Source organism: Lactuca sativa, chromosome 8 (genome assembly GCF_002870075.4).
Source record: "Lactuca sativa cultivar Salinas chromosome 8, Lsat_Salinas_v11, whole genome shotgun sequence".
In the NCBI taxonomy this organism is placed as follows: Eukaryota; Viridiplantae; Streptophyta; class Magnoliopsida; order Asterales; family Asteraceae; genus Lactuca; species Lactuca sativa.
Window position 1 is genome coordinate 4,975,938 of NC_056630.2, and position 15,579 is coordinate 4,991,516.

At 32.6% G+C, this 15,579-nt stretch overlaps 1 long non-coding RNA gene and 1 pseudogene across 12 annotated transcripts; one reads left to right on the forward strand and one right to left on the reverse strand.

Moving 5' to 3' along the window:
• The first annotated feature begins 331 nt into the window (after positions 1 to 331).
• LOC111917781 (uncharacterized) lies at positions 332 to 7,024 on the forward strand. Of its 12 annotated transcripts, none has more exons than XR_002859014.3 (4): positions 332 to 485; positions 1,325 to 1,440; positions 1,527 to 1,754; positions 4,351 to 7,024. It is a non-coding gene; the product is annotated as an uncharacterized LOC111917781 (long non-coding RNA). The 12 variants fall into 12 exon arrangements; XR_002859015.3 differs by having other exon boundaries at positions 335 to 863; XR_006185465.2 differs by having other exon boundaries at positions 336 to 859.
• Positions 7,025 to 11,174: 4,150 nt separating this feature from the next.
• LOC111917779 (uncharacterized) lies at positions 11,175 to 15,208 on the reverse strand (annotated as a pseudogene).
• Positions 15,209 to 15,579: the final 371 nt, after the last annotated feature.

A 15,579-nucleotide genomic window follows, 5' to 3' on the forward strand; every position in this document is an offset into this window, starting at 1 on the left:
TATATATATATATATATATATATATATATATATATATATATATATATATATATAATTATTGTCCCTTAGCTACAGTAAAGTTGGAGCTTTTTGCCATATTTGATCCATTTCTTTTTTCGATTTAGTGTTTTGTCCCTCTAATATCATATGTATTAAAATCTGGACTTATTTGAGTGTGCATATTTAATTGTATAGGAATAGTGAACTAGTTGTTTTACTTGGCATAAATAGTCCTTCTTTTATGGGAGTATGGTTTCTTTTCGCATTCGTTTCCCGATTTTGTGTTATGGGCAGTTTCTGCCATTTCAACGATTTTTGTTGCTACGTGTTTTTCGCCTGTTCTCTTCACCGCTTTTCCACCCAATCACTTTTCGATTGCTGGCATTTTTTTCAATCTTTATTTCGACGAATTTGCTTTTCTTGCTCTGTTTCGATCTATCGTTACATTCATTTTCTTCCTTCTCCGTTTCCTCTTCTAATTGCAGGTGAGAATTTTTCACTATCTTTCAAGAACCATTGATGTTTGTACTCTAAATTGATGGTGCACGTTCACGATTGTTGTGGTTGTCGGGTTCGGTGGTGTCACCGCCATCAGATCCAACATCCTCTACATTTCGCTTCTTCATTTTATCCCTTCTTAATCGTTGGTGTCAGATCTGATTTTTGCCTCTTCGATTTTACCTCAACTGAAAAACCCTTCGTTCGCCTTCCAACTGAATTTTCCTCTTTATTGTTGATATTCTTGAAGATTGTGTTTGGGTTTCTTCTCCATGCCTAAATGTAGCAAGCATAGTTTGTTTCAATATGGAGAATTGTCACCTGGGAGTGTTGCACCTAAATCAGGGAAGGCTCGCCGACAGTACGTATGTTGGAATTGAGTTCTGATTCACAAATTACTTTGAATGCTCTTAGTGTATGTTGGAATTGAGTTCCGATTCACAAAGTATTATTGGTCATAATTTAGAAACATCAAATAATCAAACAATTTGATCTTTTGAGCTTAGTGATAATAAGTTGGTTAAAGGGTACAAATTTGGCTTTTGTAAAAGCCATGCTTAATACAAGAAATTAGAAGTTTCATATTTGTGATTACTAAAGTAATCGAAGTATGTTGCTTGGAACAAATCTATGTTCATTTTTTTTTAACCTATAGATATGGGATTTTTTTTTTGAGAAGCTGTAACTGTTCACAAACATGTCCATTTTTATTTTATATATTAATGTCCTGTTACAACATCATATTTTCAACTTTTTCTTCATTTGAAACTTTATGCTTTTTAGCAATCGGTTTGGTCCAACATTCCTTTTCCAACTTTGGTCACAGGTAACCAATCCAAAAGAAAAAAAAAATCTTATGAATGAATAAAGTAGACTTGGTGGAGAAAAAAAAGATTTATTCAAGGTTGTTGAGCAGTGTAGAGATCTTCCTGGATATGAACTGTATGTTACCCTTTTTGTGTAATAAGTTTCTTTTCGTCCCTGTTTTGCCCCTGAATTTACATTTATTTGCCCTTTTGTTCCTGTAGGCGTTTCATGATTTATGGACTTAAGGGTTCTAGTGTAAAAGATCTCATATAATATTTTATGAAACAGGGAATCTTTCAATAATTTTCATGTTTAATGCTATTTTTCGTATTGTTTTGCTGCTAATAATTTTGTGTTTTTGTCGGTGTATGCAAGTTTTTTATATTAGCCAAGTTAAAACACCATGGGATGAAGTGGTTAGAGAAAAGTTTCCACACCGTACACATCAGGTATTATAATTATATAATTTATTCTTATCACAACAATATTTTTCTTATTGGAACCTTTTAAAAATGATCAAATTACCACTTATAGTCTATACCACAACTTGTGTTGGTTTCCATCTCATTTAGAGAGAGAGAGAGAGAGAGAGAGAGAGAGAGAGAGAGAGAGAGAGAGAGAGAGAGAGAGAGAGAGAGAGAGAGAGAGAGAGAGAGAGAGAGAGAGAGAGATTTAATTTATTTTAAATCTGAAAATCAGATAAACAATTAAGAAAAAAAATCATATTAACAGGGGCAAATCCGTCATTTTGAAAAAAAAAACAGATTGGATCAAACAAACAACAAAATGAAAACTTTGGACCTCTGGTGCTAGTTCAAAACTTTTTGGACCAAAGAGTCAATTTTGAGCAAACCACAGGGACTATTTGTGCAGTTTAGTCTTAATATTATATCCATATGCAACATTTTTGCTTCTCATTGTCTTATTGTCTTATTGATAAATAATAAACACTAAACTACATAAATGGTCTTTGTGGTTTGTCGAAAATTATTACTTTTGTCCAAAAAGTTTCAACTAGCACCAGTGGTCCAAAAGTTTGATTTTGTTGCGAGTTTGGTCCAATTTGCTTTGAATTTTTTTAAAATGACAGATTTGCCCTTTATCAATTTTATTTTCTATTTTTTTTATTTAAATCAAACAAAAAGGAAAAAAAATAATTTCCAGATTTTATGGAAGTTAGTTGAGATGGGATTTGATAACTAATATAATTTTTTTTTATAAGTTTTACATCTAAAACAAACTTATAGACGATGCACAAAGTGTTAACTTTTATAAAAACTATAAGGGAAATTTCAGAATAGTCCCAAGTATTAAATTTAGTTTTTTTTAACTTTTTGCATAGAAAAATCCAAGAACCCTGCTAATTTATTCAATTTAACCCGTTTTGACCTGTTCAGCAGATCATGAGACCAAATCCTTAATTTTTCCAAAATAATGACTTTTTTTGCAAATTTCATCAAAACTTGTATATAATGTATAAACGTATTTTTTACGCATTTATATCTATTTTTACGTATTTATGTACATTTTTATGTTTATATGTTTACGTGTTTTTATGTATTTTAAATGTATAAACAATTTTTTTACGTATTTATATGTATTTTTAAATATTTGACATATTTTTATATAGTTTTATATGTTATTTTTTATGTATTACATATTTATATCTATTTTCATGTATTTATGTATTTTTTTTAAGTTTTTGTATGTATTTGTTTGCATTTTTTATGTATTTTAATTTTATAAATGTATTTTTTATGTATTTATAAGTATTTTACTTATTTTTTTTATTTATTTTTATGTGTTACTTTTATATGTATGACATATTTATGTGTTTTTTTATTTATACGTTTATGTATTTTTATGTACTGTAAATGTATAAAAGTATTTTTTACACATTTATAATTATTTCTAAGTATTTTACATATTTTTTATGTATTTCTATGTGGTTTTTTATGTATTACGTATTTATGAAATGACAAAGACGACTTGAAGTAAAAAAATACATAAATACATAAAAATAATACCGTTATACATTTAAAATACATAAACATCTACATAAAAAAACTAAAAAAAATACATATATTTGTAAAAATATATATAAATACGTAAAAATACATCTAAATACATAATACATAAAAAAAAATATGTAAAATACTTAAAAATACATATAAGTATGTAAAAAATACATTTATACATTTAAAATACATAAAAATACGTAAGCATATACATATAAAACTTAAAAAAAAGCGTAAATACATCAAAATAGATATAAATACCTAAAAATTACATTTATAAATTATATACAAACTTTAACGAAATGTGCAGAAAAATCCAATTATTTTGAAAAAATTAGCAACTTGGTCTCATGACCTGCTAAACAGGTCAAAATGGCGAAAGTGAATAAATTAGTAAATTTTTTGAGTTTTTCTATTCAAAAAGTTAAAAAGTCGGGACTTTTCTATTCAAAAAATAAAATTTATGATTTTATTAAATATTTTCCCAAAATATTGGGATTTTTTTAGAGATTTCCCAAACTATAATAGGAGGAAATCAACACATAAAGTTTAAGAGAGGTTTGGGATAAAACAAAATATACAACAATGGCATGACATGTTGGAGTTTTCCTTCTAGTTTAAGGGAGCTCTTTGCTGATCTTAGCAGCAGGGCACTGAATACCTATTTATCTCGTGTGACAAATGCAATCTATGTGGATTGAGATTAGACAAAATTGCAAAAATGGCTCCTATGATATGCATCTTTTTGGGGTTTTAGTCAAAACCACGACTTTTTTGGATTGGTGGTCCTTTAGAGGTAGTTTGCTTGTGACTTTGGTCCTTCGGTAAACTGAAAAGACTAAATTGCCCTTATTATATTTATTTTCCAATTTTTTCCTATAAGTATTTATATATAAAAATAAGAATAGGTGCCCACATACTTTTTCTTTCTCTCTCTCTCTCTCTCTCTCTCTCTCTCTCTCTCACTACACTCACCCCACGTTCTCTTATTTCCCTTTCCCCCTTTCATCCTGTTTTACATCTGCAGATTTGAGAACTTGTGAAGCTAGCATTCCTGGGATTACTCATCCAACCAATGTGTGTGAGCATGTTGATTTCAACTGGATTTGCAAGTGTGTATGTGTGTGTCGATTTCAACAACCACCTTCGAAAATCAATCAACAACAGATCTTTGAAATCAATCTGTTGATCCTCTGATTTCAGATGAACAAAATCCATTTTATTGGCCTCAAACAGTCTAATACATCAAGCAGTGTAAGTAGGTTATTGCAAGGTATTTGATTTGGATGATGAACCAATATCCCAGTTTGCAAATCAATAAATGAACGAAACAAGTATGTGATCTATTTTACCTTACGAAGACGAAGGGTGTATGTGTCTCGCTTGTGTCGTACTCTTTGTTGCTTCCCTCAGGAAATCCTAAACCCACTCACTTTCTTCATTCGATTTCAGGTAGAAATCAAAGAGTTGGACCGCTATTCTTGTATGTGTCTTACCTCTCCCCCTCGAGGAATTGAATTTTAGGTCTGATATACCATTGAAGAACAAACGAGTGCTTTTAGTTGTTTGTAATTTTGATTACAGGTGATGGTGTTAGCTATTACGATGATGGTGGGGTGAAGATGGTGATATGGGGATCTCGATGAATAGTAGAGAAGAAGATAGTATCTGTAATGGAGGTGCAGTGTGAACTCGATGGTGATGTGGAGAAGATGGAACCCAAACCATGATTTCTGATCATGGTGTTGGTGGTTGATTTGTGGTGGCTGGACGAAGAGATGGTGGTGAGGAGTTGGGTTTTGAAGAAAACGAGAGTGTTGAAGAAGATGATGGTGGATTGAATCTTTGGAGAGAGAGAGAGAGAGACCCTTCTTATTTTCTTAATTATTAAAACAAATAAATTAGTATTAGATTTAAAAAGAAATTAAAGAAAAATGGAAAATAAATACCCCAAGGGTATTACAGTCATTTCACTATTTGGAAGGACAAAAAACACAACCAAACTAATTCAAAAGGACCACCAATCCAAAAAAATCATGGTTTAGACTAAAACCTAAAAAAAATGCATGACATTTTTGCAATTTTGTCTTGAGATTATTATATATGGTATAAATTAAAGTAAAAAATTATACACAAACATTTAGAAGCTACATACACATTACACACGGTGGCAACGACACCAAAAGGCGGTGCCCCCACTTCTACCCCGAGCCACAGCAATTTCTTCATCGATGTAAAACCATATAAAGAAGGGATTCTTTGTGGTTGGTTCAGTCTCATCGTTTCCTTTAATGTTTATTTCAAACGGGTTGAAAGGTCCCACCTTTATCCGAATAAGCTCAAATACAAATGCAAGTATTCTCTTTTTCCATGAAAATCTGCCTTCAAATGTTAGGCACCCCAGAGGACCCAGGTACACACCGTTCTCGATCCTCCTTGCCTAAATATTAGTAGTATAAAATTTTACCCATGTTGTCAAACAATTATCATCTATTAATACAATCACGAATTTGCTTTTCAAGTAATTGGTTAGTAAGAGTTATTGATATGAATTAGGAATTGTGTGTTGATGTAATTGTTTTGGAATATGAACGAAATATTTTTTTCCTCCACTTCTCAATATCAATTAATGCTTGCTTAATCTCATTAGAAAAAAAGAAATAAGTTCAGGATGCTTACAGCTGCATCAAATCTCTGGACAGCAGTAATGGGGAAGTATTTGCCACTTTTCAATCCTTTCTGTAGATAAAAATAGTATTAAGCACCCATTAGAGTCATCAAACAAGGATACAAAAAACAGCAAAATGCATAATACATATGAACTACAAAGGATCAGTGGTTAACGTCAGCTGTAAATATAAGCATCCAAGTTCTTCCAGGGGATTCTGATCCTCCAAGAGTCTCACAAAACTGTGAAGGATCGAGTTTAGCCTTCTCCATCCATTTCAAAGCAGACAGAATCTCAGTAGCTTCAACCTTTCTAGTCTTTGCAGCTTTCTTCAGTACTTTTATGCTCTCCTCAACTTCCTGAACAAGACTTACCATTATAACTCACTCACTCGTATCAAACACAAGCAATGATCATCATTAAAAAAAAAAAAAACAATATTTCATACATACCCAGATTTGATTACAACCAAGAAATGCATTTCAACCGATTACTTTCCCAATTCAAAAAAATTTAAGCATTTTGGTGGACAAATAATACAAGCATGTCTATAACTGACTTGTATTGTTTATTAGGGTGTAGCATCTGTTTTCATGAATGACCACAATCATGATGTTTTAAATTAGATTTATGAACAAATCTCGAATGGGTGTTTAATGAATAAAGTAATGCAGAAATCCCCAAAAGAAATGTACTCCCTCCTTCTGAGTTTGACTGTGAAATCTCATCGAAAGAGACTAGCGTATGTCTAAAATGGCATAATCACCCTAGTGTTAGCATTTGCATACCCTTAATCTTGCCGAATTTCATAAAGGGGGGAGTGTGTACCTTACTGGGTGTTGGCTGTAAACCAACTTCATCTTCTTCTTCGACAATAACAGGGTAAGGGGATTTCTGCTCTTTCTCATCAATGGTGGCTTTGATCTTTGTTATGGATGATCTGAAAATGGGGAATTGGGTCGGGTTGTAAAGGAGAGGGCGATTGGGTGGTCGCAGAAAGAGGTGAGCCGAACTAGAAATCACCACACATGGGTTAGCGAAGGAAAACATAGAGTGTATATGATTGTTGGTGTTGTAGGGATTTGGTGAGATTTTGGCAAGTATATGCGCCCAGGATCACTCATTGTTATTTATGACCTGCCATGTAATCTCATCCTTTTGTAGTGATTTTGTCAACTTTAAGAAAATTACAGAAATGGTCCCTTGGTTATGGATTTTCTTGAATCAAGTTCATTTTTTTTTATCTATTTATTATTATTATTATTATTATTATTATTATTATTATTTGAACGGATTGTCTTTATAGTTTCTTTTTATCATGTAGTTAGTACCCGCCAACAAGAGAGGTTGTGATATGCAATATTTTGCCCAATACCAATATAGTTTTAGAACTGTTTACGTTCATCAGAAGACTCCTGCTTATTAAAATGTGAAATATGGTACATCATGGTTTTTGATAAGGCAAATGATGTCATATTCTTTGTCACCTTCATTTTACCAAGCTCCACAAACAAATGTTTTATCATCTTCATTTCTTTACTCCTTTCGAGACACTTGCTTGTATATATCCATTTTGTCACAACTAAAACTAGTCACTAGTCACAATGGACTTTTCATATCTTAAAGGCAAATCCCTTCCATAATCTGAATTATTATGTATTACATAATGTCATTTATTCTCATTTGCAAGTTGCAACCCCAATACAAAGGAGTGGTATAAATGTCTCAAATGATGAATTCATTTTTTCCAAGTATGTTTGAAGATTTGTGGAAAATGCATTTTAAGGTATTGAAAATGGTGATTTATATATGGATACTATATGTACAACACTCGTAAATAAAGAACATAAACATCACAATTTCGCAAAATTGAAGAGTTTCAAGACTGACAATATTTATGGTAAATAACTATTATAGAAGAGAGTATTTTAAACTCTACTAACCATTCACAACTTTGTGTACTTCAAAAATGTTCAATGATTTACATTCCTAGTATATTTCACAACTAACCAAGTTTCGAAGTTTGTTAATATTTTCGCTATGAATTTTTTGGTTAATTGTCAATTGTAATTAATAAATGTGAATAATGAATACCCCTTAATTTTCCATAAAAACTCACTGTGATGTCATCATGAGATTCCATGCAATTTTTTTTTTTCGTTTCTTAAATCTATATATTATTCATCTTATTCGTTACTCGTGTTTATTTTCCTTGAATTTGCTACATTTATTTGTGACTAATGCATATGTAATCTAACTGCCCAAAACGAAAAAAACGAGGCTAGTGAAGTCGGAACCAAAGATACTTTGTGTTGAAGGGAGCAACGAGGGAAACCCAAACAACAAAATCGGAGCGACTATGACGGATAAATCGTAGTTGACACTAGTATATATCTTTCTTGTCAACTCGATATCAACTCATTTTTTATTAGATCATAGTGTTATAAAATTACCTACCCTACATGTACTGGGTAAACATTTTATTCATTCCCTGTTAGACATACGAGCAACTCAAGGTGGAAAATATTGTCTAGTAGAAAATGTTGTGGCAATCAAAGATTAAAAGTTCACGAATCACAGCTCAAATTGAATGTAAATGGGCTAGCAGGCTAGTGTTTTGTCCAAATATGGGCCTAGCCCACGATAAGAGCGAGGCGTATGTTTTCTCGGACTACAGATGCATTGCAATTTGATCGTTGGGTTTGCAATCTCTCTTTGTCGACTGCTCAGTGGAACAAAGAGCAACAGTCGTCGTTGATCGGAGTAGCTGATCTGCAGTTTGTACCGTCGTGATTTCTTATTCTTAGATCTGAGGTTGGGATTGCTGTTTAGAGTAAAAAGTTCTTTTGAACAAAGAACTTTTTCATTTACAAGTTTTTCAAAAAGATAATTTTAAAATGTGTTTGTATTATCTTTTAGAGTGGTAAAAGGCTAAAAAGCCAAAAATTACAAAAAGTCATCAATTCATGACTTTTGAAACAACTCATTTTTCTTCTTACCAAAAAAAAACTATTTTAAAATGACTTTTGGAATTGTCAAACATATTTTTATGACTTTTAGCTTTTTAAAAAAGCAAAAGTCCAAAATTCATTTTCTAAAGAATCCCATACACCCCCTTAGAACACTTATTGGATAACATGTCTACATAAATCTCCCTTTATTGCTTTATTTTAGTCGAATAATCACTTGTTTTCGCGAAACGAGTTTAAATTTTATTGGCGTAATCATTGCGAGGGAATTCTCATTCACCAGGTTGTAAATTGATTAGTTGGTTGGGAAGAATACAGTGATTTGTAGCAAGTATAGCTGTTAAGCTGTTAGTTTTCGCGTAAAGTATTGTAGTATGAATCACATCATCACATCGTGCAATTTGTAGTTGTATAAATCTCATTTAATAGCGTATTAGACTTTCTGGTTGCGAAAATTTTACATTTCGTTAGAGTCCAAAAGCCATGTGAACCATCGATTCTAGATTTTAGGGTTTCTTTTGGTGTTAATTAAGTTCAAATGAAGTTTTGTATCTGTTTTTTTTTTGTATGTTAGTATTGTAGTATTGTTCCAATCATATGCTTTAGACTCTACTTGGTAGCAGTATAGTCATTAAATTAATGACGTTTTTGTATGGTTGATTAGACCATGGTGCATTGTGAAAGCTAGGTTTTAGCTTTAGGTTATTTTGGTGCTATTCAAGTAAAGCTTTGTGTCATATGAAGGTTTTTTACTGTATGTAGAAGTTTGGGTTTAATTTTGCTTATGAGATGTCACTACTGCACTAAATCAATTGATGGTTGTTGACATGCACAATGAGCTGTCTTACATGTTTATACTGTTATCATCATATTTAATGAGTGGTTTAGAGATTATGTATCATCATATTTTTACTTTGTAGTGAAAATGGTGAACGCCATGAATAAATTATACAATGAAAGAGAAAAACAACATGATAAATTGATTAAATTCAAATGTATATTTCAAAATTTCAATAAAGATTGTGACTTAGTTTAATCGTTAGGTTTGGTTGTTTATCTTTCTAATTAGCTCAGTTCACAGTTTTCTTTATTAACGGCTTCATTTTTCATTAGAATATCACCTCCCTGATAGAGGTGGAATTATGCATTTGTTTTGAGACTCTAAACTATGGGGGAGGTGTAGGTGTAATGATGTTCAGGTGTTCATGCTCCCTATATCAATTGATAATGCATCACTTACACACTCAATACTTTTACCCATACAATACATAATGGGAAGAAAAAAAAGGAAACATGACCTAGAAAAGAATTGCAATCAAGCATTATAGGAAGTAATGATGTTCAGGTGTTCATCAATCAGCATTTGTGATATTGTTTATGTTATTTATTTTCATCCTATATGAATTAGATTCATGATATTACTATATGATTAAATTCTTGGTTAGTGGTGTTATGGTAATTGATTCTGTGATTTCCATAGAACCGAATACTTAACTTGTTTCTATTTTACTATTTTGAGGCCCACTTTTTGTTACTCTGTTGGTTTAAGCTAAATTCATAACTTGGTAATGTATGTAAATATAATATATATGTTAAATCGTTTCCATGTTTCTCCAGGACGTAGGGTTTTGGTTGAAAGAATTGGGGAATTATTTGTCGATCTCATGAATAATAACAGGCAACGAAAGAGTGTTTTGGGGAGGGTTGTTGGTTGTTTTTGGGTCCACTTTCTTTGGTGGTTACCTTTATACTACAATTATATCAAAACTACCCCCTCATGCGGATAATGCTATTATCTTTGCAATTCAAATAACAAGTATGCCATTTGATTACTATGATTTTTTTTTGTAAATCCAAAGTTTTGATAGTTTTCTCCATTTATACTCCCATTTGTAACATGTATTATTGCTTCTTGGTGCCTTTGACGCTTTCTGTGCTTGTGGTTGTTGTATACTTGTACTCGCTTAGCATGAAAATGTTTAAGCATGCATGACCTCAAATCTCCAATGATAATTAATGGTCATCATATATTGTGTTTGACATGTATTTGGAATGAGACTAATGTTAATTAGACAAAATTACATTTTTTTTATCCCACTAAAAGAGGTAGGACTAAGATAAAGAGTAAATCCAAATTCAAACAGACTTAATATCAATAGTTTTTAAAACAAATGACTTAAAACACAAACTACTATCAAAAACATAAATATTTCGCTATCTTTTCCCCTTTTTGTCATTTCGTCCTCTTTTCTAAACTCACAACCTTCAGAAAAATATTATTTCTTAATTAATAAGTTGTGCATCGAGGCCTTAACAGCTTCAACAGCTGCTGAGAAAACATCTTTATCAATACACAAACTTCCCTGTAACTTTTCCAACACTTGTTTATACAGGGGAGTTTTTATCTTCTAATATTTTAATGTTGTCATCTTCTTCAACAAATCCTGAATTGCATTTCTTTAAACCATAAATAACACAGAAGAATCAAAACCAACCAAATTGGAAACAACCATCACCATCCATAAGAAATCTGATGTTAATGAACACCCCAAACTTGTGGGTATGAAATCTTCTCCACTAATAGACACCACTTATGTAACACCCCAATTCTGGTATGATATTTATATATTTATTTTTCTTCAAGTTTTAGGGGGAACTCGACGAGTCAGTAGTTGGACTCGTCGAGTAGAGTCGGGATTTCGAGCACGTTTAAGTTGGCGACTCGACGAGTCCATATTCCGGACTCAGCGAGTCCGCCAGTCTGGATGAAACCCTAATTTCAAGGGTTTGCACCCTATTTAAACAACTTTTGGGGCCTCTAGTCAGCCCCCATCACCCCTCAGAGCATCATTCTCAAAACCCTAGAGCCCTCTTTGCATTTTGTGTGATTTTGGTGTGTTTCTTTGAAGATCTTGAGAGAAAAAGGAAGGTAGATCAAGAGGAGAAGAAGGAGATCCTAGATCCTTGAGGAATTTTAGAAGATAATAAGGTATATCTTGGCCCTTTTCTGTTTCTATGCTTAAATCCCTATTTTGAAGCCATTAAATCTATTCTTGAACCATTTCTTGGCTTAGTAGTAGCATAGAGGACTCATGGAGTTGATTAGCCTTCGGATCTAGCTAAGTTTGAGTTTCAGAAGCTTAGATCTAGCACCTTTATGGAGCCATTTTGCATGAAAGCTCTAGATCTACTCTTATAGTGTGCTTTGAACCCTAAAACCTTCATTTGATGTTATTTACACGTAAATTTGGAAACTTTACGTGTTAATCAAGTACCAAGAACCCAGATCTATGAATGGAATGGATTGGTTTCAAGCAGAATCGAGCATATAGTGTTTGCATGTATACGACTCGGCGAGTCGTTCTTCAGACTCGACGAGTTGAGTCGCGAGTCTCCTGTTTTCCCCTTTTCGAGTTATGCCGAGTGGAACCAGTGAGTGAGAGGTGGACTCGGAGAGCTAGAGGGTTAGACTCATTCGTGGAAGAACTCGGTGAGTCAATGCCCTGACTCGACGAGTCTAAGGCAATCTTCATGCCTCAAGAACGGACTCGACGAGTTGTTCATACAACTCGGCGAATCACAACTAGAGTGTTCATCTGATGAAGGAGAACTCAACGAGTTGTTCATATAACTCGGCAAGTCGGATGCAGATTGTCGGAGTGTTAGTAACAAAGAGGAACTCGCCGAGTTTGTGCCAAAACTCGACGAGTAGTAGCGAGTAGAAGCAAGAAAGCAAGAGTAAGGACTCGACGAGCTGTGACCCAACTCGACGAGTCAGGTCGACTGAATGTTGACTTTGACCGTTAGGTTGACTTGGACCAGGGGTAAGAGAGTCATTTTACCCTCAGTATTATTATCAGTATTTGATTGATGGTACTTATGGAAATTGTAGCCAGGGTGAAACCGGAGCCACAACAGACAGATTCCGGAGCAATTCTTTCAGCAGCTAGGCTACGAGGTGAGTTTCCTTCCAGTAGGAACGGGTCTACGGCCACAATGCCGGCCCGTTTAGTTAGCAGTAGTTTCGGACCTCGGTCCGATGCAGTAGTTAGGGTGCTTGATGTCTTTGTGATTCAAGCATGTTTTGTGTTATGTGTTCCGGACTCTGTTCCGATGCAGTATGCAGTATATGTATTCATGTTAGTTGATATGTTTATGCTATGTTCAGTCAGTTCCGGACTTCGGTCCGATGCAGGGGACAAGGTCCCAATCAGTTTCGGAATTCGGTCCGATGCAGTTAGTTCCGGACTTCGGTCCGATGCAGAGGGCAAGGCCCTGGTTAGTTCCGGACTTTGGTCCGATGCAGAGGGCAAGGCCCTGGTTAGTTTTCGGGCTACGGTCTGATGCAGTGGTCAAGGCCCAGTAGATGCTTTATATGTTATCGTATGGTATGTGGTAGTTTGGGGGAGCTCACTAAGCTTTGTGCTTACAGTTTCAGTTTTGGTTTCAGGTACTTCCGCAAGTAAAGGGAAGAGCTCGGGATGATGGCATCGCACACACCACAACTTCAGTCTTTTTCCTGGGAGTTTGTTTTGATTCATAGTTTGATTTGGCACAAATGTTCATGACATTTTATTATGGATTGAGATATTTGACACATGGTTTTATGATGTGACAATCAGTATATGGTTTTTATTATCATTAAAACAATTTTTTTGGGTTGTATTTTTGGATGTTACAACTTGTTTAAGAAATAGAAATGTACTTTCATTTACTAAGTCATTTGTTAAAGTAGGATTCCATAATAAACAAATAAATGGTTGTACGTTATCACTTCTTGCATATAATCCTTAAAACAGAAAGAGTTTTAGCAGAGAGGTTGCAACTCAACACTGATATTCCTGGCCACCTATATTTTAGAATTAAAAAAAAACATCAGAGTTATTATGAAGATATATTTTTGAAGATCAAGAAGACATTTTTACCCTTGAACAACTACACAAACTAATGAACCATCAGGTGTTGCATAAAGATCTGTAATGTATAATTATTGTTTTCTGTTCCATTTTTCTATTGATGCCCAACCTACAAACAGTTTTCAAACTATAAATTTATAAAATCACTTGAAATTATGCCAAGTGTAGTAATGTAAAAAGATTGTTAATTTAAAAGCAAAAAGGCTACCTCTGATCCAACTTTACATCTATGAAGAAGCATTCAAGATGCAAAATCCCACAAGCGAACCTACATCACAAGAATGTCCATATTTTTACAGTGACGAAAAAAATCATAATGACAACGTTTACAAAAGTTAAGATTATAATATTTCTCACATTTTAATAACTACTTTTAGAGACTAAATATCCCTGTGAAAATTCATGATTATAAACAAAGGCTAGGCAGGACACAAATCTGCCATAGATGCATGATAATGAGTTTAAAGTTAACAATAATGAATACATGTGTGTCATAGTTATAAACTATGAAAAAGTAATAAAAAAAAACTTCCTTATTATTTCCTAAAATAAAGAATTATATAGTTTTTCAGTAACTCACTCAACCAATGCAATAACTTTGTATCTAATTGGATCCGTCTATAGGTTTCTTTGGGAACATGGTGATCTATCACATGGAACACATGGAAAATAGAAGAGCATATTTAACCAAATTGTTATTGCAGGCTATATGAAAATTGGGATTACAGATATGAATTACATGAATCTTGAAATCACAGTCCAATATATATATATATATATATATATATATATATATATATATATATATATATATATATATATATATATATATATATATATATATATATATATATATATATATATATATATATGTTCATATGTTCCTTAAATATAGTATGTGGATGTAGGAACCAATCAGAATATAAAAAAATTTATATTATTAATAAATAAAATAAAGATATGTGACATCCCCAAATTTACGGTCATTTTAAACCTTTTTATTTATGCTTATTTAATTTATATATAAATGTGAAATTTGGTCCTGTAAAAGTATTTCCAAAGAAATGTTTTTCATTGATTTATAAAAGTTTGGGATATTATAACTGATACAAAACATAAGCATAAACATGTTTTACAGTATCTTAGAATATTAATCTACATCTCCTTGAATCTCTCATTACTCATGTTTGTACCGCTACTTGTGATGCAAGGAAGCTGAGTGGGTCAGGTTGGGAAACCCGGTGAGTATATAGGGTTTTCAACCCACAATAATATCTATAATTAGTATGTGTAAGTATCTATCAAACGATTTACCCAATTACCCGTCCTCATTATCTTCGTTATTCATCTATAGAGTCATATCTTAAGGACCATCATTGTTGTCATCTATATTCTATTAGATAACTTCATTGTTAGTACAATAGTATTAGTTCTTACATCGTTAATAAAATAGTACTAGTTCTTACATCGTTAGTACATTAGTATTTGTTCCTACATCGTTAGTATAATAGTACTAGTTCTTACGTCATTAGTACAGTAGTACTAGTTCCTTTTATTTCATCTTTCATCGTACCATGACAGTTTATCATTTTTACCTTTCATTACCCAAGATTATATATATATATATATATATATATATATATATATATATATATATATATATATATGTATATATATATATATATATATATATATATATATAT